The sequence below is a fragment of the Dasypus novemcinctus genome, chromosome 4 (genome assembly GCF_030445035.2).
Source record: "Dasypus novemcinctus isolate mDasNov1 chromosome 4, mDasNov1.1.hap2, whole genome shotgun sequence".
Lineage (NCBI taxonomy): Eukaryota > Metazoa > Chordata > Mammalia > Cingulata > Dasypodidae > Dasypus > Dasypus novemcinctus.
The window spans coordinates 25,309,415-25,337,044 of NC_080676.1; positions in this window are offsets into that span (position 1 = coordinate 25,309,415).

A 27,630-nucleotide genomic window follows, 5' to 3' on the forward strand; every position below is an offset into this window, starting at 1 on the left:
TTTAGTTACTAAGGAATAAAAACAAAACAAAACTTTCTTGATTTTTTAATTGGGTTGTACCAAATCATATTCCTGATGTTTATCTACATCAGATTGCAAGTTCTCTAACATGAGTTATTCAAAAATAGATCTTCAATTGTGTTACAGAAAACTTATCTGATTTTTCCAAATTTTCAATTATTGAGGAATAAAAACAAAACACACATTGATCATAAAATGTTTCTGACCTTGAAGGAGGCATGACTTTGGCTTTGGACTGAAAGGATAGCTGATATTTGGCTCAAGGGAGGGGTAGTAGACATTTCAGGTGAGAAAGGCACAAGTATTGTCATGGAGACCTGAAGAAACACTATCAGGGCTGAAGGAAAGCCGCAGCTGAGGGTGGAGTTGGAGAGCAAGGAGGGAGAGGGGTAACGATGTGGCAAATCAGGGTGGCTAAACTGATTACGCAAACTGAGCCTTTGTTTGGGGCTCAAGCAAAGCCTTGGTCCCAAAGAAAGGAAAAACATTCTGCTTTGCTGAATTTGTTTACAATTTCACAAACCAAAAATCTAAAATAAAAAAGGAGGAGGAAGTGGACTTGGCCCAATGGATGGGGGTCTGCCTACCACATGGGAGGTCCGCGGTTCAAACCCCGGGCCTCCTTGACCCGTGTGGAGCTGGCCCATGCTCAGTGCTGATGCGTGCAAGGAGTGCCGTGCCACGCAGGGGTGTCCCCCATGCAAGGAGTGTGCCCCGTAAGGAGAGCCGCCCAGCGCGAAAAAAGTGCAGCCTGCCCAGGAATGGCACCGCCCACACCAAGAGCTGACACAACAAGATGACGCAACAAAAAGAGACACAGATTCCCCGTACCACTGATAAGGATAGAAGCAGTCACAGAAGAACACACAGCGAATGGACACAGAGAGCAGACAACTGAGGAGGGAGGAAGGGGAGATAAATAAATAAATAAATAAATAATTTTTTAAAAGGGGGAGAGGCTATTTTTGTTTCAGCATAGATGTAAACTGTATGTTTTATAAAAGAGTGAGACTTTTATTTTGAATTATGCATGGCTACAGGTGAGGGGTGTGTGCACCATAATCTCCTTAGTGCCAAGGGCTTCTGAAGGTCTAATTTGAGCTCCATGTGAGGTCCTAGAGAAGCAAGTTTGGAAAGGTAACAGTTACAAATATATTGACATTACAGGGGAAACAAAGCAGTGTCGAGCAAAGGCTGATTGAGCAGTGGTGTACAGGTACGAGGCAGAGGAGAGCATGGCAAGAATTATCATACTCCTGGTGTGAAGTTTTGGGTGGGGTGCGGGTGGGACCGACTAGAAGACTACATTGAGAATATTGTTAGAAATATTTATCATTGCAAAAAAATGCAGTCTTGAAAGTAGCATAATTCACTGTTCATTCTTCTTTTATTTGGCAAATGATCCTATTTATGTAAGGTAAAGTAAACTAAATCTATTAATACTGTTTGCCAAATGTTCTCCCAATAATAACATCAAATCCTATAAAACATGCAGATACATAGATAGAAAGACATAGATATATACTGATTAAATTACTGAAATAACTAGTATCAATATAGCTTGCTCAAAAAAAAAATAAGCAGCAAATAAAATGCGTTCCATTTTAAAAGTTGAAAGATATTTTAAAGCCATGCATACCAGTTAGGCAAATCTGGTACCATATACTTTAGACAACAGTACATAAGAAAATGGAAAATATGTTTTATTTTACTAAACAGCCGGGTAGTTTGGGCACTATCAGAAAATTCATTTATGTTTCTCTGGAGAGGAACCAACCTTTAAATGATCAAAAGAACACATTCACATCCTAAGGGTAAAGGGCCACAGGAATCATTTCTTCTATTTTAATGGGCAAATATTCACTCCCTGCTTCAATGTCCTAATTTCAGTCGCCCCCCGTTTGTCTAATACAGATGGAGCAGACCCATCATTTCAAAGAGCCCCGCAAAGGACGGTCTCAGAGAGAGGGTTATTGTTTATCACAAATTGGAGAGAATTTGCATTTCAAGGGGAGAACATTGAGTTTTGAGGAGGCTGATACTCAGCTTTGGAAAATTACCATTCTCTTGTCTTTTGACTCCATCAGTTTATGTCAATTTTGTTTGAAAATGTATCATAATTGGGTAAAATGAGAACTTGTCCAAAAAGCAAGAGCTCTTAAATACTCAAGAGGTTTTCCACCAACACATTTTACTCAGAAATGGCTAAAAGCACTAAATTCTAAAACACCTCAATGATACATCTTGCATATTTTTTACCAATGAAAACATTAAAATACAGCCTCCCTCTCCCATTCCTCAAGATATACTCAAACAACAGTTCCCTAAAGGACGTGATTAATCAAAGTGTATATGAATCAGTAAGAAGCACAAACACAAGTTCAAATGGTTCTCTTCATTATTTCTATTCTTTGCCTCTAAATTCTTATTCTAAGAAATGATTTACTTCAATTTAGGAAGTGGGCATTTATCATTGGAAACTTAGAATCACTTTTAATATTTTTTCCAGAAAAATAAAATTGCGTTTTTCACAACAATATTTTTATGCCAATAAGTGTAAATCACATTTGCTTTTTCCCCTTATGAGCAAGGGTTTGGATCCAGGTTTATGCTTCTCACCAGGGACTTGGCATTTATGACCAAACAGTGCTGCAGTGATAACTCATCTGTAACCACTTAAACTAGCAGCATTATGTGACAGGACCAGTGGGCAGGAGCTCAGTGCCTGGAGATGAGTTAGACAGTCTTGAGTCTTGAGTTTTGGTGATGTTATTCTTCAGCTATGCAATTTGGGGCGAGTTAATCTGACTCAATTTCTTCATCTCTACAAATAGAAAAAATCTATCTTATGGCCTTACTCTGGTTATTAAAAACAAACAAACAAACAAACTATGTAGTGTTTAACCCACTATGATGCTATCAAATATTTCCTTATAAAACATGAATATTTAATGCAGGCTACCCCATAGACTCTGAATTGGACATGTAATATGAAAAAAGCCCTCAATTCTAGCATAAGTCTGGCCTAAAGTTAATGTTTTAATTGTTTGTCTTTTAAACCTTAGATACTACTATGATCTGGTTGCTTCATGGTCACAAAAACAGTTAATGTTTTTAGGGAAAACAGATATTGTATTTAGGGAATTTATTTTCTATTTTTATTTACTTGTTGTATTCAGGGAAGATTCTACTGCTAGCTTTCTTGTCTGATGTTTTTCAGGAAGCAAGTGGAGACCTAGGTAAATCACATATTTGGCCTTTTACAAAAATAAACTGCATTTCTCACTTTTTGCCACTAGATGGCAAACCGAGCCATAAATAAACAAAGGCGTTTATTTAAGGGAGGAAATGAATGTGAGTTAAAATAAGCCTTGTCAAATCAGCAGGAGTAACATTTAAAATGGAAAAAGATAGAGAATGCCTAGACAGCTAATATCTTTTTGCCTATTAGAGAATGATTTAAAAATTATCTTTTCGGCCATAGCACAGTAACACCCAAGCTGGGTAGAAGGTTTGGAGCCTTCCTCTACCACGCCCAAATCGTTAGACTCGTGGACAAGTCACAGAACCTGCTAAGTGTGTTTTCATCTGTGAAAAGGAATAATAACCGTATCTGCCTTGTAGTGTTGTTGTGAAGATTAAATGAGGTGACAGGCAACCAATCCAATGTCCACATAGAAGAGGTGGTATTGGATTGAGAAAAGTGGACATGGTGGACGATGGGTATGGGGAAAGGCAGGAAGAGATGAGAGGTGGAGGTGTCTTTGGGACATGGAGCTGCCCTGGATGGTGCTTCAGAGGCAATCACCGGACATTGTAAATCCTCACAGGGCCCACTGGATGGAATGGAGGAGAGTATGGGCCATGATGTGGACCATTGACTATGAGATGCAGAGGTGCCCAAAGATGTACTTACCAAATCCAATAGATGTGTCATGATGATGGGAACGAGTGTTGTTGGGGGGGGAGAGGGGGGGGTGGGGGAGCGGGGTTGAATGGGACCTCACATATATATTTTTGATGTAATATTATTACAAAGTCAATAAAAATAAATAAATAAATAAATGAGGTGACAGGGGCAATGCACTTAGTGCCTGGGACGTTGTAAATGCTCAATAACTATTAGCTATCAATATTGTTATTTTTATTGTAACAATTCAAACATGGGACTCTACCTCATGTTTCACACCTGCATTTTGACAGAATGATGAAGAGGGCGAAATGCATCTCCTGAGAGACTTGGGCTTCTATTTTTGTACCTTTTCCACTATGGGAAAGGACCCCAGAGCCCCTGGCTTCATTCTTCATCACGCCTTCGTTCACTTTACTGGGTCTACTTTTGAAAGCGTATTTGCTGTGGTGATGTCCTTGTGTTCTCATCCTGCTTCCTCAGGCTCCTCAGAAGCCCGCAGGAAACGCCTGCACCTGAAGTACTGAGGACCCAGCAGAGGTTCAGTAAAGGTGTGATCTGGAAGAGACGGGGCAGAGCTGGATGTCCAACCTGAAGAAGAGTCAGTTTGGGACAGGCACACAGAGTCCTGCCCTCAGGGTGGACAGAAGAGAGGTCAAGGTGGAGGCTTGGGCCGGAGAGCAGAGGTTGTGATGAAAATTCCCATGCGGGCACCTAAGCCCAAAATGGACGTAATGAAGCCAGGTATTAAAACATTTTCCCAAAATGTGTTTTGTCATTAAACATACAAGTTAGTGTCTACCCCAACAAGGTACACATATGGAATCCTGCAGTCAAAACCCCATGCTTGTCAAAGACTGGAAACGATTTCCCTCTATCTGTGAATAGTGATCACTTTTTAACCACTATTAAAAGCAACTATGTTTTCTGTTGAAATCCACTTAGATCCATCATTTCTGTATTCCAGCATTATTGCCGGAATTTTGCGTCATTGCAAAAGGAGCATTTTGACAATTGGCTTATATGTTCCAGGTATACCCTCGCACCGAAATATCTGCCCTATTATTTAATAAACTTTAAATGACATCACCTGTGCCTATATTCAACACAGAGGTCTGTTCCTGCTGAGCAATTTGGCAGTGCATTTACCATGCAGTGCATTTACCATGCAGTGCATTTACCATGCAGTGCATTTACCAAATTTGGGGGTGGGTGATTTGTGCAGGCTTTGGAGGATCAAGAGGCCGTGGTATAACGGGAAACCCCCTTGTCAGGAGCCTTGGAATCTGATCCGAACCAAGCCACTGACTGGCCCCGCTGGATGACCTTGAGCAGCCTCAGTTTCCTTACCTCTAGAGGTTTTGAATGAGTCATTAACATGGTGAAAGAGAAATGCTGAGTCCCCTTCTTTACTATTCATAGCTAACTAGAGAAACTTATGCAGGAAAAAATGGAAAATCTTATTTTCTGGGAATTTCTTTTAAATAAAAAACACAAAACCACTTATTAAAGAAAAATTTTGCTGTTCTATACAGTAATAGAAGGTGCTTTCATTTCCTTGGCTGCTCAAGCAAAGGGAATGCAATGGGCTGGCTTAAACAATGGGAAGCTAATGGCTAACAGTTTTGACTCTGGGAAAAGGTCCAGATCAAGGCCTCATCAAGGCGATGCTTTCTCCCTGCAGCCTGTGGCCTTCCGGAGCTGGCCGCGGGCAAGCCTGGTCCTGGGCTCCTCTGCCACGGGGCAGAGCCCTTGGCAGCATTGGCCTAGCCCTTCTCTTCCAGAGTTCCATCAATGCTCAGCTTCTGGCTGTTCCTTCTGTGCTTCTGTGGCGCTCTCTCGCTCTCTCTCTCCTTTTTTTTTTTTTTTTGGTCTGAATTTTATTCTGATCATAAAGGACTGCAGTAATAGAATTAAGATCCACTCAGATTGAAGTGTGTCACCCCTTGACTGAAGTAACCTCATAAAAAGTCCCATTTTCAAGGGGCTCACACTCCCAGGAATGGATCACCTTTAAGAACACGTTTTTCTGGGGTAGACAGAGTTCCACACCATTACAGAAAGTTTAGAGAAAACTGCACATACTTGCTAGTTAAAATGAAAATACATCCCTCTGAAATACGTGCCAGCAGTATCAGTGGGATTCTGGACTGCACACTCCACTGGAACCACCAGGGGTCATCATTTGAGCTGTTTAGCAGAGTGTGGAGCTAGCCGGCTATAATGCAGAATGTCAAGTGGGATTTTTCCTGGTGGCCCAGAATTGTGGCAAAGACCCAAAGCCAAGGACAAAGGCACTACGGGGCCTCTCTTAGTTCAGAGCTGACATCTACCTGCAGCTGGAGCCAGTGGTTGGGACTGGGGGCTCGCCGAGAATCCCCAGAACCAACTAACCTCCAACCACACCTTAGTCAGCTTCCTCTCAGATACTACCAGAGGGGAGGGCGCCCGTGTCCTCTGGGGAATGAGGCGTCCTTGGAGAGAGGCTGGGCCTTGCTCACGGGGAGATGGGATGCTTACCCTTCCTAAAGGCAAGTAAGGCAGCTCTAAGAGAATATCTCACTAAGACAGGGTGGGGTGGGGGGGTCTGCAAGGGAGGAGGGCATTCAGTGCCTGGTTGGATGTCTGCCTGGTCCCCACCTTGCACTGTTAGGGCTGGGGAGGGGGCAGGGGGGCAGGCCCGCGATACCTTCGATGGGTGCCGGGTCTCCCTGTGGATCCGGCGGCCGTCTGGGGAGGTAGCTGGGCTCCTGCTTCTCGCCAGTTCCTCACCCAAAAGTCCACCAGCCAGTATGGAACGCAGCGCGGGGGTTGTGGGTGAGGAGTGTGGTTGTCCCCGCCAGGGCTGGGAGCTCCAGAGTGAGCAGACCTGGGCGAGGTGACTCACGGGAGAGGCAGCCCTGGCTGCGCCCGCTGGGAAGACACCACGATGGCCAGTTTGTGCCAGCCAGAGAAGCCGCAACAAGGAGGACACTGTACCATGTGACCGCCCCTGGGAAGAAAAGAGCTTGAAAATAAGTTTAGAATTGATATGGTTGCATGGAGTCTTTCTTTTTGGAGTAATGAAATTGTTCTAAAATTTTTGAGATGATGCATGCACAACATTGTGATTATACTAAAAGCCATTGATTATGTGCTTTGGACAGATATATGCTATGTGAATATATCTCAATAAAACTGCAAGAAAGGAAAGGAGAGAGAGAGAGAGAGAGAGAGAGATGGCATGGTAAAAGGAATGAAATTAAGGCAGATACATAAATGAGCTTGCAATCAACCAAGAAGTGAGTGCAAACTTACTGGTTACCCCGGCACCAGGGTGCAGTTAAGAGTCTTTTACTTTGCTGCCCCTTTTGGAACTTTGCTCCTTTTTGCAAAACTGGGATTTCAGTAAACTGGATCATCAAACACAGGTGGGTAAACAAAACAAAACACACACTCACACATGCTCATAGATAGTTTATGAAACTAGTCCAGCAAACCTTCAACATTCTGAGAAAACTCATAGTCCTCCTTGATAACAGACTTAGACATAAATCCAACTTTAGGCAGAAAAGATATGCTCTAATTTAGACCAGCTGGGCAGTCACAGCGGCGTGGAGAAGAGGTGAAGAACGTGCAAAGCCTTAGGGGATAGGCCAGCTGGGATGCGGTCATTGCCGGCAGGCTCCCTCACCTCCAAAATGGGGAACTCGGGTTAGGTGGTCCCTGGGGACCCTTGCAGCTCTCTGATTTTATAATCTGATATTTACACCATCGCTAAAGCACATTCTTTGTCTCACGTCCTTTACGAAAAGCATACAAAATTACACTGTATCAAAACGCTCCACTCCGGAAGGCAGGCGAAGTGGACTGCTGTGCGGTGTTGTTTCTAGTGCCGGGGGGAAGGAGGCCTCCCTCCCTCTTTAGATAAGGGGCGCTCACCTCCTGCCTCAGGCTGGCCACTGGGGGGCGGCTCCCACGTGGTTTGCCAGCGATGCTTGGACGTGATTTACCAGTATCATCTGGCTAGTCGTTGAACTTGCACAGCAAACTGGTTCTCCTCATACCATGCTCAGTGATCAAAAATAATCAGTTCTCCTCACATATTACGACAGCACGACACTGCATCTCCAGGGGTGCACCTTCTGCCACAATCTCCCCCACCGTGGCCCCTGCTCCTCCCTGGACGATGCTATTCGTTTACTTTGTCCACTGTGGTCCTTGATTCACGATCCCTCTTTACCACTCTATTTTCCTCCCCTCTCTCCCCAGAGCTCCCAACTCCTCTCAAACTTTTAGTAATAATAATATTCTCTGTTAATACTTACAACTAACAAAAGGCTCTGACCTAGGAGCATCTTATCAAAATTTCCTCATAGTTCTACTTCGCTTTACTAGCCCCAGTGCACAAGTGAGAGCTCTGAGAGGGCTAAAGTGATGGTCCCCAAGCCACAAGGTGGTAGGTGGTAGGAGAGGGAGCGCAGTCCTGGGCTTTGCCTGCACGTCTTTGTTCTTCCACATTCTTTAAGGCTGTGGCACACACACACACACACACACACAAGCACATGAAAGTAGGCTTTGTGATGGAAAACAATATTGGTTCACTTGAAATGCAAACCACTTTGGCCATTAGTGTTTGATCTTAATGATGATTTATCTGCCCTCTGACATCAGCCTCACTGATCTTGTTCTAGTTAACTTACCTTTACTGGAATGGTGGGTGTTTTTAGTTGTTTCTATTTGTTGGTTTGTCTGTTTTGTTCCTACTGTCTCAGTTAGTGTCTGGCACTTAGAAGAGGTTCAGTAAATATTACTTGAATGAGTGAATAAACTCACCAGTGAAAAACACCAGCATGGATCCTTTTAGAGTTAGAAACATAGCTGAAGGCATTCCTCCTTATAAAAAGTTATTTTAAAGTAAAATAGGAAAGAAAAAAAAAGTAAAAGAGAGTGGTTCTTTAAACCTAATGGAGCAGGATGATTTTTGTTAAGAGGGTATTTATCTTTTCTTTCTTCTTCCCGCCTTCCCCACGCCATTGCTGCAGTTGCCAAAACAGAACCACTGCCAGTACCAGCCTGGAGGTGAATGTGTGACAACAGCCTGAGAGTATGTACCTGTGTGCAGGTGTATATGTGTGTCATGAAGAGGAGATGGGTCATGGGACAGACAAGCCAGAGTAGGAAGGGAAAACTCCAGGAAGCAGCCTCCCAGCTCTTTGCTACTAACGACATTTATATATAAGCAAATACAGGAAAGCAAATGTGGCTCAACAAGTTGGGCATCCACCTACCACATGGGAGGTTCCAGGTTCCAGCCCCAGTACCTCCTAAAGAGAGATGAGCAGACGCCTGCACCCTCCTCAATGAGCAGTTGCCACAAACCAGCAAATGCCGCAGCCCACGGGGAGCAGGTGTGGCTCAGGCTGTTGGGCATTCGCCTTCCATGTAGGAGGTCCCAGGTTTGGTTCCTGGTGCCTCCTGAAGAAGGCAGGCAAGTAAGGAGCAACACACAAAAAGAATGGGGTGGGGATAATTTTATCAAAATATAAAGTAATTAATAATTTTTTTTAGAAAAAAATCAAATACATTTGAAATCTTTGCTTCCAATGCCAGTGGGTCAAATACCCAAATGACAAGGAAGCGCCTCAGAAAGTAGAGGTACTAGAAGCTATTTTTTCAATGGTCTTGACACTCACATTTTATGAAAAGCTCTTTTCTGGAAACACTACCACAAGAGTCTTTGTCTGCATATCACATAAGCAATTATTCCAACTTTGCCACATAAATTGATCCAGAGGGCAAACTTCTCGGAGCACTGCATTGCTGATTCTTCACGAAGCCTGAACAAAAACCTCTTGGCCTAAGAGATATTTACAAAAATCATTTCTGTAGCATGAGGTTCACTGGACTGAAAATGAATGCATCAGACTGAATTTGATAAAAATAAGTGGATTTGAATAGACCCAAGCCTGTTGCACCCCAATCATTCATTTTTTTCCTATTTGGTACTAGGCCATTTATTTCTCATTTTCTTCCCCCACCAGCTCCACCTCCCAGACTGAAGGACACCAATATGCAAATGAAGATAATTGCCTGGTTCCTGCCACCTTCTCATGAAGGACATGCTGCATTTGTCACTGGGAGTACAGCAGAGTCCTGGTCTAGGAGTAAAATAATGCCACCAGCAGATGATTGCAGAGTCTGCCATCCAACAAAGGTCACTTTTATGCAATTAGCTCAGCCTCAGAAGAGGATGAGACCAAGAGACGAACTTGCGGTTTTAAAATTACTGAAAAGCATCATTTAGAAAATGTTGAAAGTCATCATTTTCACCGTATCATAACAACTAATATTCACATAATGCTTTACCAGAGGTAGTAAAGCAGTTGGCAGACTTTTATTTGGGCTCACCCAGTATATGTTTTTTTCCTCCACACCGTATGTTTTTTAACTGGAAAACTTGGATTTCTAGTTTCTTCTTTTAAAAAAATAGTAGGATTTTCTAACATTAGGTCTATGTTTCTTCATTTTAAAAAATCTCTGGAGTTGAATGGCAGCCACTCTTTCTAGATGGGATATGGTAACTCTTGTTCACCATAGTCGCTCTCTAGTGTCTTACACATGACCCATTACAACTCATTCTTATCACCTGCCTGAACCATTTGAATTTGCATCTTTTTACACTCAACAAAGTACTTCTGAAAATGTTCTTTTTACTACCAATCAGAAATTCATGTATATCTATTGTTAATTTATGAAACATTGTGCATCTGTAAATAATTTACCATTAAATATTTTCACAATTACTGTCTTTGACTAGCACCTTTAGTCTTAAGGCATAGGTTCTTTTCTTCTTGTCTCTGATTTATTTTTCACTAAGTCCCAGTGCTGAAGTCAATCAGGGATAAGTTCCTTACATCCTAAAGAGGAGCTGCTGGACAGTCTAAAAGATATACAAAGCATCCTTCAAATTTCACCGACCTCCATGCTTTATGTAACAAAAGAGTAGAAATCCAGAGCAAAATCATCAAAGTAAAATGGCTTGGGGTAGGACTTTCGTTCCTCCGAACCTCAAACCAAGGGAAGGGGAGCCTGAAGAGCACTGCTTAGAGAATTTAGGGGTGTCTCCAAGGAGGGGAGCCTGGCATCAAACTCCCTTTCTGGATACCAGCCAAGCAGCAGTCTCACAAGCTCACACCTCCAAAGAGGAGCCCTGGCAAGGAGAAACCTTGTCAGTGTGTCCTCTCAAGCTTGAGAACATGCATGGACTCTGACTCTGGCCTACTTTTCACCTGGAGAACACTCCAGGCAGAGGCAATGGCAGGCTGAAGAGGGAGGGCAGCGGTGGGGCAGCCTGTACTCTCCCCAAGGATGCTCAGATTTCCCCAGGGCCTAGTGGATGCTGCGGAAGGTATGGCGCCATCTTCAAGATGGGAGGTCATTGGCATAAGGGAATGCCAGCAGTAAGAGACTGTGCAGTATATTCTTAGAGATAGAGCTGCAGGATGGAGACATTGCAAGAAGTCAGCCAAAAAGGGACTAGAGCATGTCAGGAAGCTAAGCAGTGTGGAGATCCCTACATCAAACTCACAAACCCATTCCACGAAAAAGCCTGTATTTGGATGCCTCTCACATAGAGGGCACTGATGCCCAGATTACAAAGCACAGAGACATTGGCCCCCCTTCTCCTAGCAAAGAGACTATGCACATCAATGCAGTGGCTTCTTTCTCACTGCAGGGGAGACCCAGGTCTCCACGTGCTTTGCAACCAGACTTCCCAAATCCAGACTGCCCGATGCCAAGAAGCCTGAATGCCCCTCCATGGCCAGTCTGACCAAAGGTGGAATAACAGGCCGTGGGCACTCCACTGAATGTAGGCACATATTGCAGGCCCAGCAGTGGCTGGCTCCCAGACACCTTCCTATGTGAAGCCGGAAGACATCTGAGCCCTGCTCTTCTCTCTGCATTTGTCTCCAGACACTGTCCTGGCACCCAGGTGTAACTTTCCAGTACCCATTGCCCAGGATGCTTTTCTTCTCTTACCCCTCTGGAATATTCCTTTCATCCTTCCAAACGTCATTTAGACATGCCTTCTCCCTACCACCTCTAGCATGCCCATCACCCGTGTCACTCCATCTGGGCTTGAAGTATTTCTCTTACTGCTTCCATCACTTGTAATTTTTTTAGTTGTGCATCTCTCTCCTCTCCTAGACTGAGCTCCTTGAAGTCATTGTTTCATTTGTCTTTATTTCACTAGCACAGTGCCTAAGATCAATATACTAAGAAGTGAAAAAACCTTCACATTTTTGGCTGATTCTCCTATATTTTTCTCATCTGAGCCCGGCAGCTTATCTCAGAACCATGCCAGATATGATGAGAGAGCAGCTTATCTCAGAACCATGCCAGATATGATGAGAGAGTTATAGGGAGCCTGCACGTACTCATGGAATTAGGGGCATACGTGGGCTTAGTGACGGGTGTCTCTGTCTCATTGAGATGGCTCTAAAGGCGGGAGGCTTGCCGAAGTAACCTGAAATGATTTAACAAGGAGAAGAACACCCCAGATCCTGGCAGCCCGCAGAGAGCAGAACATGGTCCAGCAGTTCCTCACAATTATCAAGACTCCACAAGAAGAGGGGAGAGACATAAGATGCTGGGGTTGCCCAGGTGGCCTCCAAGTAAAAGGACACCCCACCTGCAGAGGCACTGCAGGTATGAGACTTTAGCAGGGCCCAATGGGAGACACAGCTGCCTGCGAGAAAGGGGGCAAGATGAAGTTGAGCATTGTCTTCCCATGCGCAACCGGACATGACACCAACTAGGTGGAGACCACCCCAGCAACACAAGGTGAGTCTAATGAGAGCAGACAGTCAGGTGTCCCCACCCCTATCCCTCAACCCCACCCCAATGCACTGGCAGAGCTGGAGTCAGAAGGGGGAAGGGGGAGGAAAGAACAAACAAACTGTGACCTACCCCAGCAGGTTCTCCAGGGTCAAGCATCAGCAGGAGAGGGGCTGAAATTGGAATTTTAAACTGGACCAATTTAGTCAGTTTTTAATAATTAGAAGTGACCAAATACCAATGGAATGTATCCAAGATGTGCTTGGAAAATGTTTGAGTTGTGGTAGCACAATCGAAGGCAGTGTATATAGAAAAAGAAAGCTGTGTCATGTTTATACCCCACAGATTTAAGGCTGTATAATCAATCAGCTACATATATAAGTGTAGCCCCATGTTAAGTGTTAAAACATGAAGACTGGGCAATAAAAGCACTTGATTGTCCCTGAAATAGGCAAGAGAGGTTTCCTGGAAGAGGTGACATTTGAACTGAGTGCTGAGCTGCTCATCAAGGTCAGTAAAGGAAATAAAGTGATGGTAGGCAGAGGGACCACATATGCATACACCACAGAGAAAAAACGCGACACATCGGGAGAACTGCAAGGAGCGAAACATGGGGAAGCCAAGGTCATGCAGGAAGTGACACTGGAGGCCTAGGTAGGGCCAGATTTCGAAAACACCCAATACAAAGCGCTTCGGTGTTTAAGATGATTCCCTGGTAAACTGCAAAAGTCTTCAACGACCACCACATGAGTGTCCGAGTAGTTTTGTTCCTAGGGAGCTGAGAAACTTCGTATGTTGATATGGATTCTCATATCCCTTGTAATACCCAGCAGCCTCCCGGAGGTGTGAGGCTGACAGGGTTCTGACTGCCACTATCGATGAGAATCCTTCATTAGTTAGAACCGTTACACTGCAAATCTCAGAAAACCCAGCTCAGCAGGCTGAAACTATTGTCCCTCGTTCCTAGAAAGTCCTGAAGTAGGGTGAGCTTTCAGGCTGTTTTAATCTGGTGGCTCAACTGATCACTAAGGACTCAGCTTTCTGCCAGTGCTGGCCTTTATCCTGGTTACAGAACGCCAGCACCTCCTAGGGTCACAAGCTGGAACAAAGCGCGTCTCTGTTTCTGCATTTCAGAAAGGATCCGAGATTGATTCTTATTGGGCCAACTTAGGACACGCCCCCTCCCCGGAGCCAATGACTGAGGCAGGAGGAAGGAAGGTGGTGATTGGCTCAAGTCTGTCAGGGTCCATTCCTGTGATAAGGGTCGGCCCGTGGTGCTGAAACGTTTAGCCTTTTAGGTTGGGAATGTACCCCTGGATGAAAATCATTTGGAAACAGAGTGATTTGGATAGGCAATCACTACCTGTTCTTCACAGAAACAATTAGTGATTAACGATGTTTAAGGAGCAGCATAATTGCATTTGTATTTTAAGAAAAATTATTTAAGATGCATTGAAATGGAAGAAGGCAAGCCAGGAGTGGGTATATTTCCTTTAAATAATGTCTTTGCTCTATTTTAAAGTAAAATCTTGGTCTTCACTATTTTCCTTGGTACCTATAAGCTTCACATACTTGAAGCAGTTAAGGAATGGAACAAACATCTTCTTGATTTTGTCAAACATTTTAAATATAGCCTATTAAAACCACTATTCTGTCAACATGAATACAATTTCCGATCTGAAGTAGATCTACAGAAGTTTTTTTTCAAAAGAAATAAATATCTCAACTCTTATTTATATTTACCTAAATGCATGCACATTCTCACACACTTTCATGTGTGTGAGATACACACTCACGTACTCACATGTATTCATACACTCACATTACACACATACATACACACATGCACTCAAACACAAACTCACCCATACTCATATACACATTCTCACACATACACACTCACTTGTACTAACAAACACACACAATGACATGCAAATTTGCACACCCACACATTTTCCAACATACTCTTGCATATTCTATCATACATATATATCAGCACAGTTTAATATGCCAGGTCCAATGCAAAGAGCACCATTTATTACTTTATAGGACCCAAAATAGAGGGAAAAATTAATATTTACTTATTCAACTTTTAAAAACTTGCCAGTTTACTTTTTTGTTTCAAGGAGAGAGAGGAGATCAGTCCGGGTTTGGGGATTCAGGTCTTGGAAATTTCCATCTTCATTATTCATTCTAACTGTCTGGGGAAAAGCACTTTTCACATTTCAGCTTTAGCCTGCTCATTCAGTTTGCAGTAGCTACAGTCTCTAAAAGAAAGTGCATCACCAGCTTTCTTGGAATCCAAAGTGGAAAAAAATTTAAAGCTATAGTTATTCTCTTCTGTTAAAAGAGGCTGGATGAGGATGATAGTGTGTTACTGATAGAACACTGAAACAACAGGCGAAGTGAGATGTGGCAGAATCTCCAGTGTGGTTTGGGCATGTGGGATGCAGGCACCTGCATTTTAGCCCCAGTTCTGCTGCTAACTAACCAAGAATCTTTGGTTAAGTCCCTAGAACTTTTTGAGTCCATTTCAAAAATTATTCAACAACTATTGTTCTTTGCAGATTCAAACTTTTGAAAATTTAATTGGGTCGTAATGGGGTAGGTCCTTTACCTTTGTAGAATCTGACTTCCTAACCAGTTCCTGGCAATCACAGGTTGTTGGTCAGAAGAAAAGACACCTAAAGAGATGTCAACCCCCTCCAGTACAGGCGTCAGGGTGGCCAGCGAAAGCACAGCTCACACAGGCTCCGATGGAAAGACGTTTTACTCACATAGAGAAGAGACAGAGCAAGGTGTCAGCTTCACTCACTAGTGAGCATCAGATCTCCATCGCCAGTGGATCTCAGTGCACGGCAGGCACATGGAGCTATTCTAGGCACAGCACCCCTCCCTTGTGTTCCTGTGCTGCTGCAGTGGAGGAACCCTGCTCCATTCCGGACAGATGTACCGCTGGGGAGTGAGCTGATGCCATAAAACATGCCCACCAGAGTCAGGCTGTCTCCAGTGAATATTTACATATGCTTGGGGCACGAGGGGAAGGCATGTGCCTGCCGTCCCCTTATCTACTAGGAAACTGTTTTTATCCTGCCAGATCAACACACCTGGTCCTGAGCACAGGATGTGTTTGTGGGTTCCAGGGAAAGGCATCAGATGGCACTAGAACCGCTCCTCTATCACGTAAGCACTGATGCCTACCCACTTGACACTGGAGGATACATTGCTGGAATAGTTGTTGCCCTTGCCATGCTCTTTAAACCACCAATACAAATTCAGAGCCCTCTCGACAATTATGCATAAAGCTTTCCTCTCAGGGAAGTTCGTGCCCACACATGGAGAAGAGAGTGGAAGTGAGGAGATGCAGCAGGGCATCTTTAGGATGATTGCTTTCAGTGTGGTGAAGGTGAGAGAGAGCTGTATCAGCATCTATCCTCTGATGCTGCCATCAGTTAATAAGAGGCTTCGAACGAACATGGAAGACACACTCATATAGCTGTCAGAACTTGCCATCTTCAATTTTTTTTTGCACTAGTGTGACTAAAACTTAGCATATAAGACATACTGATATCAAATCAAATGGCTCTGTCTGTTACAGTTTTCAGGTCTGGCCCTGGAAAAACCTGAGAAGTAGGAAACAGCCCTTTAACCCCAAAACTGAGGGTCTCCCCACTGACCCAAGATTCCTAGAGTTTCCCACAATAGCACTCTGTAACGAAAAAAGAAAAGATCCTAAACCTTTGTCTTTTTGTCCCCTTTACACATAGCTTACTCTTATCCATCAGTACACAGCTCTTTGCCAGAAAAGTCTTTATAGCTTAGACGTGTGTGAAACTAACTTTCGCAAACTGAATTTTACACTATTAGCAAATAGAATAGAACATATGTATTTATACAAACACAAGCCAAGTACCAGCCCAGTCTTCAGCAGAAGAAGCAGTGATCAATTCCAACCCTGGTGGATAAACTGCTCTGTCGGGCTTGTCAAGAGGCAAGAGAGGGAAGCAGACTTGGCCCAGTGGTTAGGGCGTCCGTCTGCCACATGGAAGGTCCGTGGTTCAAACCCCGGGCCTCCTTGACCCATGAGCAGCTGGCCCATGCGCAGTGCTGATGCGTGCAAGGAGTGCCCTGCCATGCGGGGATGTCCCCCGCGTAGGGGAGCCCCACGCACAAGGAGTGCACCCCGTAAGGAGAGCCGCCCAGCGTGAAACAAAGTTCAACCTGCCCAAGAATGGCACTGCCCATACAGAGAGCTGAAATAACAAGATGATGCAACAAAAAGAAACACAGATTCCTGGTGCCGCTGATAAGGATAGAAGCAGTCACAGAAGAACACACAGCAAAAGGACACAGAGAGCAGACAACTGGGGGTGGAGGGACAGAAATAAATAAAAAAATAAATCTTTAAAAAAAAAAGAGGCAAGAGAATACACATGTGACTCAAACAATTGGGCTTCTGTCTACCACACAGGAGGCCAAGCGTTCGATGCCCAGGGCCCACACAGAGTGCTGACCTGTGCAGAGTACTGGCCCATGCGGAATGCTGGTACAGCAAGATGATGCAACAAAAAGAGACACATAGAAGATAGAATAAGAGACAGAGCAAATCAGGGAGCTGAGGTGGTGCAAGAGAATAATTGTCTCTCTCCCACTCCAGAAGTTCCCAGGTTCAGTTCCCAAAGCTGCCCAATGAGAACACAAGCAGACACAGAGGAACACACAGAAAATGGACACAGAGAGCAGGCAATGGAGGGAAGGGGAATGAATGAATGAATGAATAAATAATAGATAGATAGATAGATAAAATCTAAAAAAAATGAGTATACAAAGAATGAGGTCTGCTGTATTTATGGACCTAGCACCCATTAAGGTGAAACTCCACCATAATGCAAGAGAAAGAATTAACATGTGACAATACTTTTTACAAGTCATTTTTCTATTTTAAGTGATTTCTTCAGTGTTCAGTACAAAGCTGGAGTCTACGTAATTTCCTATTACCTACAGGATCCATGACCATGGCAATGTGGCCTTACCTGCCTCACTTCCTTCCCCCAACACTTAGCTCTAGCACTCTAGTCTTCCTTCTGGAAACCATCATGCACTGTCTTTAATTTTTGTACTTTATATTTTTCCTATCAAACAGTACAAACTCATAAAACTCTGAGCTCAACAAATACAAAGTACAAAAAGTAATTATATATACATTTTTCTTCTAGAATTTTATATATATTTTGCATATATAGAGATCAATCTATATAGACAATTATATTTCCTTCTTTTTTCCATCGACATTATAATATAAGCAACTCCCCCATGACATTAAAATCTCTTTGTTAATATCATTTAAAGGAGCTTCATAATAATCCATCTTCTGAATATTCACTAATGTACTTAGGCTTCCATTTTCCACTGAGATAACTTATATTGACCACATGCTCCTCTGCTGTCATCTGCTTGTCACATCTTTCCCTCTGCTCTCTGCTTGGTGAACTCCCACTTACCCTTCAGGTCCCAGTTCAAACATCACCTGCTCTTTGTACTAACCTACTGTTTTAGTTTCCTGGCTGCTAAAGCAAATACCATGCAGCTGGTTGGCTTAAATAATGGGAATTTGTTGGCTCACAGTTTTGAGGCCAGAAGAAGTCCAAAATAAAGGCAAGATGATGCTTTCTATCCAAAAATGGTGGCATCTGGGGCTGGCTGCTGGAGATCCTTGGTCCTTGGCATCAGATGGCAATGCAAATGATAGCGTCTTCTTTCTCTTCAGATCCTGTTGACTTCCAGCTTCTGGCTGCTCCCTCTGGCTTTCTCCCATGTGTCCAAATTACATTCTCCTTATAAAGGACTCCAGTAATAATAGGATTAAGAACCATCCTGATTCAGTTGACCTACCCCTCATCAAAAGGTCCTGTTTACAAGGTTCACACTCACAAGTATGGATTAAGAATAAGAACATGTTTTCTGGTACATAGCTCCAAGCCGCCACACCCACTGTATAACTGATCCCCAGCATTAGTTTCTTTCTATTATAGCTTTTCACAACACTTTGTGTGAAATGCAATTATAGTACCTTTGACATTGTGTAATATTAAGATGCTTGGGTATCTCTTTGACCAAAATGTTAGCTTTCTGAAAGTAGGGCCATGTAATTTTCATCTTTCTAAGCATTTCACCTAGCACAATAACTGGCACAGAATAGGTTTCAACAAATACTTACTGAATTAAAGAATTTCAGGCATTTTAGCAGGACCTTTGAAGGATGAGAGTGGTTTTTCCAGAACTCTTCAATTGTAGCATTCAAATATTATGTCTATTCCTTCTTTCTTCTATATGGAAGGTTGATAGGAATAATTTGATAGATACTAGAGAGGCAAATAGAGTATTTCAGGGAAAGGAATCTAGTTTGTGATAAATGTACCAAACCAGTATCAAAATTCATACTAACAACTACTGCATGGATAAAGACAAATCAGGTTTTGTCATTAAGAATGGCAGATCTATAAAATTTTCTTAGACCTTGGAAACCACTGGAAATACAGAAATGGCATTTTAGTGTGAGCACAAGAAAGGTCTGCTAATACTCTAACCTCCATTATTTGCTTCGGTCTTGCTCACTGAAGGCTCTGGATCATGTTCCTGTTCATTTTCTGTGTGTTCTCATCCAAAGCCTAGTGCTACTGACAGCCAGGATTAGTAGCCAAGATTTAAAAAGTAATTATTTCTGACCTAAATGTGAATAACTTTTATAATTGATTCCTGAATTCACTTGTGAGGTGTTCCAGTCCCACAAAGGGAAAAATAATTTTTAATTAAATCAGAAACACTGCTTCTAATCTATAAATTTTAGGTATGCAGAAAATTCTCACATCCACTACGAGCATGAATGTATATAATTCTAGGTGTAAGAGTCTTCTGTTAGTGAGTGCCATGCTGCTTCTTTCATAGAAAGCAAATGAGAGGACAATGTGAGTAACAAGGGTAAAAGGAGGAAGGCAAAGGAGACCGCAACTTTCCTCCTACTTTAGTGGGAGGTCAGGAACCATCAGACACTAAGCTTTTTGTTCTAATCACATCATCAAATTATGTAGACGCACGTGTGGAATCGATAGCTTTTGAGAAAGAAGGGGGCAGGAGGAAGCACAACATCTATGGACCAGCTCAAAATCCACCGCTTCCACAAAACCTGCATTGAAGATGCCAACCCACATGAGCCTCACCTCTTTCAAAACTGGCATTTACTTTAGTAAATTGTTATGAACTGTCCTTTTCACTTTCATATATTTTTAAGTTATTTCTGTATTCCAACTCATTATAACTTCCCTAAGAAAAGTTCTACAACTTCTCCGTTAGAGTTCCATATTGGGCCTGGTCAATCTCTGGGCACAAACACAGTAGGAACTTAAAAATTTGTTGATGTGCTATTTAATCCCAAAAATTCGCATAATGTTGAAATATTTCTGATGAAGAAAGGGGGCCCATGTGGATTGAATTATGTACCCCAGTTTGGACACATACTTAGTCTTCATCCAAATGCTGGCACAGTAAATAAGACCTCTTCAAGAGGTGACTTCAATTACATGTGACCCAATTGAATCAGGTTGGGCTTTAATCTGGATTATACTTGAGTCATTTATAGGCTGAGTAAAAGCAGAGAGAAAAGCCACAGAGTGCATCCAGAAGCTGGAAGTCAATAGAACACAGAGGAGATGGGAGAAGATGCTGCCATGTGCATTGCCATGTGATGGAAAAGGCAAGGAACCCCAAGGATTGCCACAGTCTTGTGGGAGAAAGCATCACCTTGATGATGCCTCAATTTTGGGCTTCTCCTAGCCTCAAAACTGTACCAATAAATTCCAGTTGTTTAAGCCAACCCATGATATAGTATTTGTTTTAATTAGGTAGGAAACTAAAACAGGAGCTTTCTTTTCCACTAATTTAATAGATAATTGAAAGGCTTTGGTATTGATGATTAACAAGATAAATTAGCAAAGCTTGACATCTCGTTTGGCCACCTCATATTTTCTTCCTTGTTTAAAGAAAATATTCCTTAGTTTGAAGTACTCGCCCATGAACCTCAGACACCTGGGATTTTGAATCTGTTTACTTTCTTATGTTTACTGAATTCATATCATAAATATGATGTTAATTGGTCTTACCATCCTGTAGCTTTTAATATGCATGTTTATTTCTGAAGGACCAAGGGTGAAGGAAATAGGGGGAAAGAGGCAGTGAGTCCTCTGTATGAAGAGGGTTTGGAAGTGAGGCTGCCGTTTGCTCAGGGTTTTCTGATTGTGTATAAAACCACCTCCCCCCACGATGAAGCATAGGCAAATGTCTGCATCTGTGGTCATTTTGTCACCAGGGTTAGATTACAAAGGTGTCTAGATTCCTGGGCAATTTCCCAGTTTTACCAACACTGCTCCTCCTCTTGGGCTTTCCTGTAAGTCACAGACTTTACACTGCTGTTCTCAGCTAAGGAGTGCCTGCCATCACCAAGACCTTCCACAGCCACCCAGGACCCACTTGGCACTATTCAAGTGAGCCCGGAGCAACTTTTGTTAACCAGCTTTTGTCCAGTTAAATAAATATAATGTCCAAGCAAATGCCACAATAGAGACTTCATTCAGTGCTATAATATCTGGGGAGAAAAATAATGGGTTTTGGGGGTTTCTTTTGCTCAAGTTAGTTTAAAACACAGCATCAGCAGAAAGGTGGCCTTATTGTCCAGTCAGCCAAACAGCGTAGACTAAAGCAAATATCTGTGCAGTAAAGGGTTAATTCAGCGAGTCTGGATTGTCCACACTCTGCACAATAAAGGTTTGGCCCTTGAACTGCTCCTGGAAGGAAACTTCTAAGCTCTTGGAATATCCTGCCTGATAAGAGTGTCTTTGTTACCTAGGGACCTTGGGCCACACTAGATAGTCTACGGTAATAATGTGATTTATGATGGGGGACTTGGGCCACCTAATATCAATTTGACCTGTGAAGAAGCTGGAGACCGAATGACTGAGATCAGCCAGGCAGTTGGTGAGTAAGGCATGCATGGCCGACCCGTAGTAAAAAAACTAGAAGCAAAAGCTCAAGTTAGCTCCCCTGCTTGGCAATATGTTGTGTGTGTTGTCACACATTATTGCTGGGAGAAGTAAGCCCTGTCCAGACAATGCCATTGGCAGATGACAGCTGGAAGCTGGCCCTGGTCTTCTGGACTGTGCCCTATGCATCTTTACCTTTGCTGATTTCAATATGTATCTTTTTGCTGTGATAAGCTGTGACCATGAGTATAATGGCTCTTTTTAGTCCTGTGAGTCCTTCTAGCAAATTGTTAAACCTGAGGATGGTCCTGGGGACCTCTGACCTGAAATATCACATCTAGACTCAAACATGCTAAAATAAAATGCAGGATGCCTTATTTTCCCAGTCACTTTGATGTGGGCTATGGGTGGAGGGCTCTGTGTCTCTTCAGAGATAACTAAGTTGTTTGACTTGTGGGTGTGGAGCGGTGGGAGGCTGCAGTCCTGCCCTTAGGGACAGTGGCGGCGGCTCCAGTCCCGGGAAATGTTTAACAGTGCAAGGGCTATAAACTTTGGGTATTTAGGGGAAATGCAAAAACCAAATATGCTAAAGGCTTATCTAGAATGTCTGGAGTCCATGCTAAAAGCTTACCTAAGATGTGGAAGATATATGCTAACTGAAGCCTATTGAGAACTGAAACAAAGGGACCATTTGGCCTTTCCTCTCTGTATAAAAGACGTTTGAAAATCTTGTTCAGGGCTCGGGATTCAAACTGAAAGCTCCCGAGTCCAGCCAGCCGTCAATAAACCATTTTTCCTTCTCAAAATCATTCCTGAGTCCTGGCCTCTCTATACTCAAATAATTGAACTTCTCTTAAATTCCACAACATTTTTGGTGACCCAGATGGGACAATAAATGAAGGCCAGAGACGGTAGCATCTTGCTGCCCCTTCCAAATCCCCGAGGAAGCTGGGAGGACTCAGGTGAACCCCAAATCTGGGCGCCCCTGGATTAAATTTAATCCAGAAAAGATGTGGGCTCCACCAGAATCTTCCCGACAAAATCGAGGGGCAATGGAAGGTCTGAAGAGAAAGATTCTGGGAACGAAAAAGAACTCCGAACATGGAAGAAGGTAAGACTCCCCGGGTGAGCACAGTCTGGAAGGCCCTAGCTTTAATTGCTAGGAAGGGGAGGCTGATCACCTCCCGAGAGAACCCTAGTAGCCCCAGAAGGCTGGGGGGAAGCCGTTCTCTCTAGGCTTGGGAAAAGGAGGAAAACCGGGGAAAAGCCCTGGTGTTTTGGGTTTGTCTAACTGCATGTTAGAATCTGGTACTGGTCTTATATCCACTAAAGGAGTGGAGTCTCAATTTTAATAGGAAGGGCTATTTATAGGTTCAAGTCCTAATGTCCTGGAAATTGGTCTAGATTAAGGAAAACAAAACTTGGTTACAGGAAAATGGATCGGCTTTTCTGGTGGAGCTTGGTCTGGGTATAAAGTTTAAACAGTGGAAAAGTCTAGCTGAAATCTTTTGTTATGGTGCTAATTTGTGAATGAATTCGCTTTATACCAAATGTTAAGTGTTCTGAGGTTTGTGATGGCTGTGGGGGCAGCCGTGGTGAAAATAAATATATAAACTTGTGAGTCAGATTAGTGACCTTTGTGCTTCTGTCTGTGTCAGCTCAATGTTAGTGTTGGAGTTGTGTCCTTATGTAAAGTAGAATTACAGCTGAGCTGGAGCCCTCCCTTGCCATTGGCAAGGGGGTGAAATGATTCTGGGGCAAAAGCTGAGGAGTCTGGATGTTTGCGGAGTCTAGATGTTTGTGCATGCTCTGCTGTCTTGTCTCTGGTCTGGCCCTTTGCCGGGGCTTGGAGGCCATCTGTGTCCGCGCCAAGCACCCAAGTTTGTTGGGAATGTCCCAGTCAGGGCGGCTGGGTTCCTGGGAGAGTTGCCAAATTTGAGTAGGTTCTGTCTGCCCATTTTGGCTGAAAGCTGGAAAGCGGGGAGCGGCTTGCCCCTTTCCAGTGAGTCCACCCTTCTATTCATAAGCCGCATTCCTGTTTGTTATGCACCCGACTGCCTGGAAGGGGGGGAAGTGAAGGAGGTGAAAAGCAGAATCAGAATAAATGCAGTAAAGTTCCCTCCTTAGGGTGTCAAAGCCAAAATACGTTTGCATTCTGCTCAGGTTCTTAGAAGGTATTGTAGTAACCTTAAGTAAGAGAATGTGTTCTGTGAAGGTAAAATTTGTCTTAAGGGTATAAATAATTATAAAAGTTTTACAAAGCATTGTTTAAGGTATTTAAGTGGCTAATTGCAGAAAGTCATTATTTAACAAAACTGAATTGATAATAATAAAAGGTAATTTTATAACAAACTTATTCTGCAGCCAATCGCCCCTGCCAACTTGCTTCCAAAAAAAACTGTTTCTGGTATTACATGCTACTAAGTATTTAAAGTGAAGAAAAGCTCATTATTTTAACAAACTTGTTTAGTATTAATGGCAATTATATGTTGTAAGAAGTTTGCCTGGTAACTTAGTATGTGGGATATATGGAGTGTGTTTTTATTGTTAAGGAAACAGAAGATGATTTTGTCCTAAGATAAAATGATTGATTATTGGAAAGAGTAGAGTGTGGGGCAGAACCTGAATGAATACTGAAAGTGTAGAAGGTTTGTGGAAGGAAAATTTTTATGATTAAAATTGAATAAGATCAATATACAAAGAAAATCTTTTATCAATAGCTTCTTATGCTTTAACCTCATCATTTCCTCAGTGTTTAAAGAAGAGTCTTACCTCTTTTAAAAGAACATTTATGTTCTAGAAATCAAATCCTGAAAAGTAGTTTTTTATTTCAAACTAACTGCAAGAGATTCATTCTTTTACTTTAAAGGAAAAATTAAGGTAATAAGTTCATTTAATATGTTATAAGTCGAATGAAAGGTATTTAAAGGTGTTATAAAATTAATAGGTTTTCAAAAAAATTAATAAAACTGTAAGAGTTAAAATCATTTATAAATGCATTTATGTTATAAAACAGTGGAAAGGTAATAACTGAAATTATAGCTGGGTGAATTTAGCTTGAAATTATTAAGTGTAAACTCTAACTAACCTTTCCTTTGTTTATGGTTACTTCAAGGCTAACCTCACCCTTTGCCTTTGCCTATGGTTATTTCATAATTGAGAAGAGCTGGGACATCACTGTCTCCTCTCCTGGTATTAGTAACCCTTTCTCTCATGAATTCAAGTGTAAACTAAATAAATTGCTGCCTGATAGAATAAGGTTAAATGACCACTGGAGTTTTATTATCTCCAAAACCAAAAAGGGGGGTGGAGGGGGAGAAGTCTCCTGCCTTGACGGTCAGTGTTCCTAAGAGTGGCAATTCATGAGAGAAAGCAGTCTGTCTCCCTGAGGCTTCAAATAGCCTCAGTAAATATATATAAAATTAATCTTGCTGCTTATCCAAAATTCTGCTAATTTCAAAGTAAAATATAAAGTTCTAAAACAAAATGGTGCTAAGGCATTGAGAACATTTTGGTTATTACAATCCATTAAGTAAGAAAGAAAATTCTTGTGGTAAACTGCATGGTCATAGTGCAAATTAAGAAGAGTTTCAAAAGTCTTTGAAAAGTTTAAAGTAACTAAAGTCATGTTGTTGTTTCAAACTATTCATGTCTGCCTATTTGCTCAAATTGTTGAGGTTAAATATGCAGTTATATAAGTAATATGTATTTCTGGACCCCTAATTAATTAAGCTAAACAGTATATAAAATAATGCAAATTATAAGTAATATCAATGAGTTGTGTTTGTGTCTAACTCTTTGTGTCTGCCCATTTAAAAAAAAAAAGCTCAATGTATGTCTTCATACATCAGGATAAATATCAAATTAACAAATAAAAATTCTTAAAAGAGGTCTATTCAAATTGTTAAAAATTAAATATGCAGTTATATTTATAAATATTCTTAAAGCCCAAATTAAACTAAGCAGGATGAAAAAGTCATAGAAATCTGATTATGGAAACAATTGGGAAAGGGCCTCCTCTTTGCAAGAGCTTTTAAGGCAAGACTAGGTGTGGCAGATTAAACCTATCTACTAGGCTAGGGAATTAAGAATCAGTTTGCCTGGTAATTTCCCAGTTTAAACCTTTGTCAGCCATAAAATGCAAAAAAAAAAAAAAAAAAAAAAAAAAAACCACAAAGATTAGGTTAATTTTCACATAAGAAAAATGTTGATGGAACCCGGCGGCCTGCTGCCTCAGTCTCCCACTCCCGGGTTGGACAGCAGTGGAGGAGACCAGTTTAGGCCAGTCCTATGGGCAGTGGAAGGATGCCCAAGAAGGAGCTAACTAAGTCGGTGCCATTTCAGCACTAAATTCTATTCCTTATTTGACAAAGGGGGGAGCAGGTAAAAACTAAAATGGTTGGAATGTGATAGAGGAAGCAGTTAAATCAAACTTTTGCGTGGGAAAGTTAAATCTCAGATAAGCTGTAACTTCTGAAGTATCCAATCTATGGAAAAACAGGAAGAGCTTGCATGCTAGGCTTAGGGGTATAAATTGTGTCATTTCTCTTTGTTCGTGGCACCAGCCATATCTGGCTCTGCGCCCCTTCTTGCAAGATTGAGAATAAAGTATTTTCTTCTCCACAATCTGGTGAGCCTTATTTTCTTCCAGAAGATTTCTTTCCAACAAAATAAAGGTAATTAGTGGCTCTATTAACAAATTTCAGTAAGTAAAGGAAAGTCCATAAAAACTATGGAGAAATCTTTCCTGGGTTATGATTTTAAAAAAATTAAGTAATTGTGTAATGTGTTTTAAAACCTGGTAGTCAGTATGCATGTGTTTTAAAACCTGGTAGTCAGTTATGCTTTTAAATTAATAATTTTCATAACTTAAAGAAAAGAAGTTTTTAGCTTCCTGTAAGGGAAAAAGAGAACATTCCTTGCATAAACTATTATGGTTTCAATTTTATTTAACTTGAGTGTAATCTCCCATAGTTAATTTATAAACTAAATTAACATTATGTACGAAATCTTTAGAGTAATGAAAATTGTAAGTTCACATTAGTGAAATTAGGCTAAAGGAAAAAGCTTGTAGATATGCTCTCAAATAAAGAGTAAATTTCTTTGGTAATTGTAATTTAATAAGTTTATTTAAACATGAGGTGTCTAGTCAATGCGGTTATAGTCAATTATAAAGAGTTTGTAAAACATCCTCCAACTGAAAATGTTTAAATAGTTCTAGTTCTAGAAAAGTAATTGTTAACTAAAACTTAGATTGGTTATTGGTAGCAGAAATAACTTCATGAAAATAAACCTGTCTGAAGGCCACTGCAAAGTACACATTTAAGTAAATGGTAATAAAAAGTTATCTTGATTATACTGGAAGTCTTCTGTTTTCATTTTAACAATGAAAAATAATATTTTTCCTCTATTACTAAAGTAAAGTACCTACTGTTATCTTCATAATAAAATTGTGTAAGTAGACAGTCATTTAATATATGATGTGTTGCATTAAATTGTTTAATATATATATATATATAAACAAGGAATAAACGTTAACATTATCAAACTCTTGTGCATTCGAACCAGGCCTTGTATACATTACAGGTGGCCTCTCCATGTGAGTTATTGGCTAGGCTGGTCACTGACCCCTCAATTAAAAATATGTGCTATATCAGTCTCTGGTTCTGCTCCTGAAGTCGATGGAAACTATATTGCAGTTTCAAGCTCCTGCAGCCAATAATGACTCAGTACAGCCAAGTGTACAATGGATATCGCCTCCAGACTGGCACTGTTTCATGGTGCCAGAGAGCACTATGCACCAGGCTAGTAGAATACTGGAAAATCTCTCTAAGATGAAGGATGCTG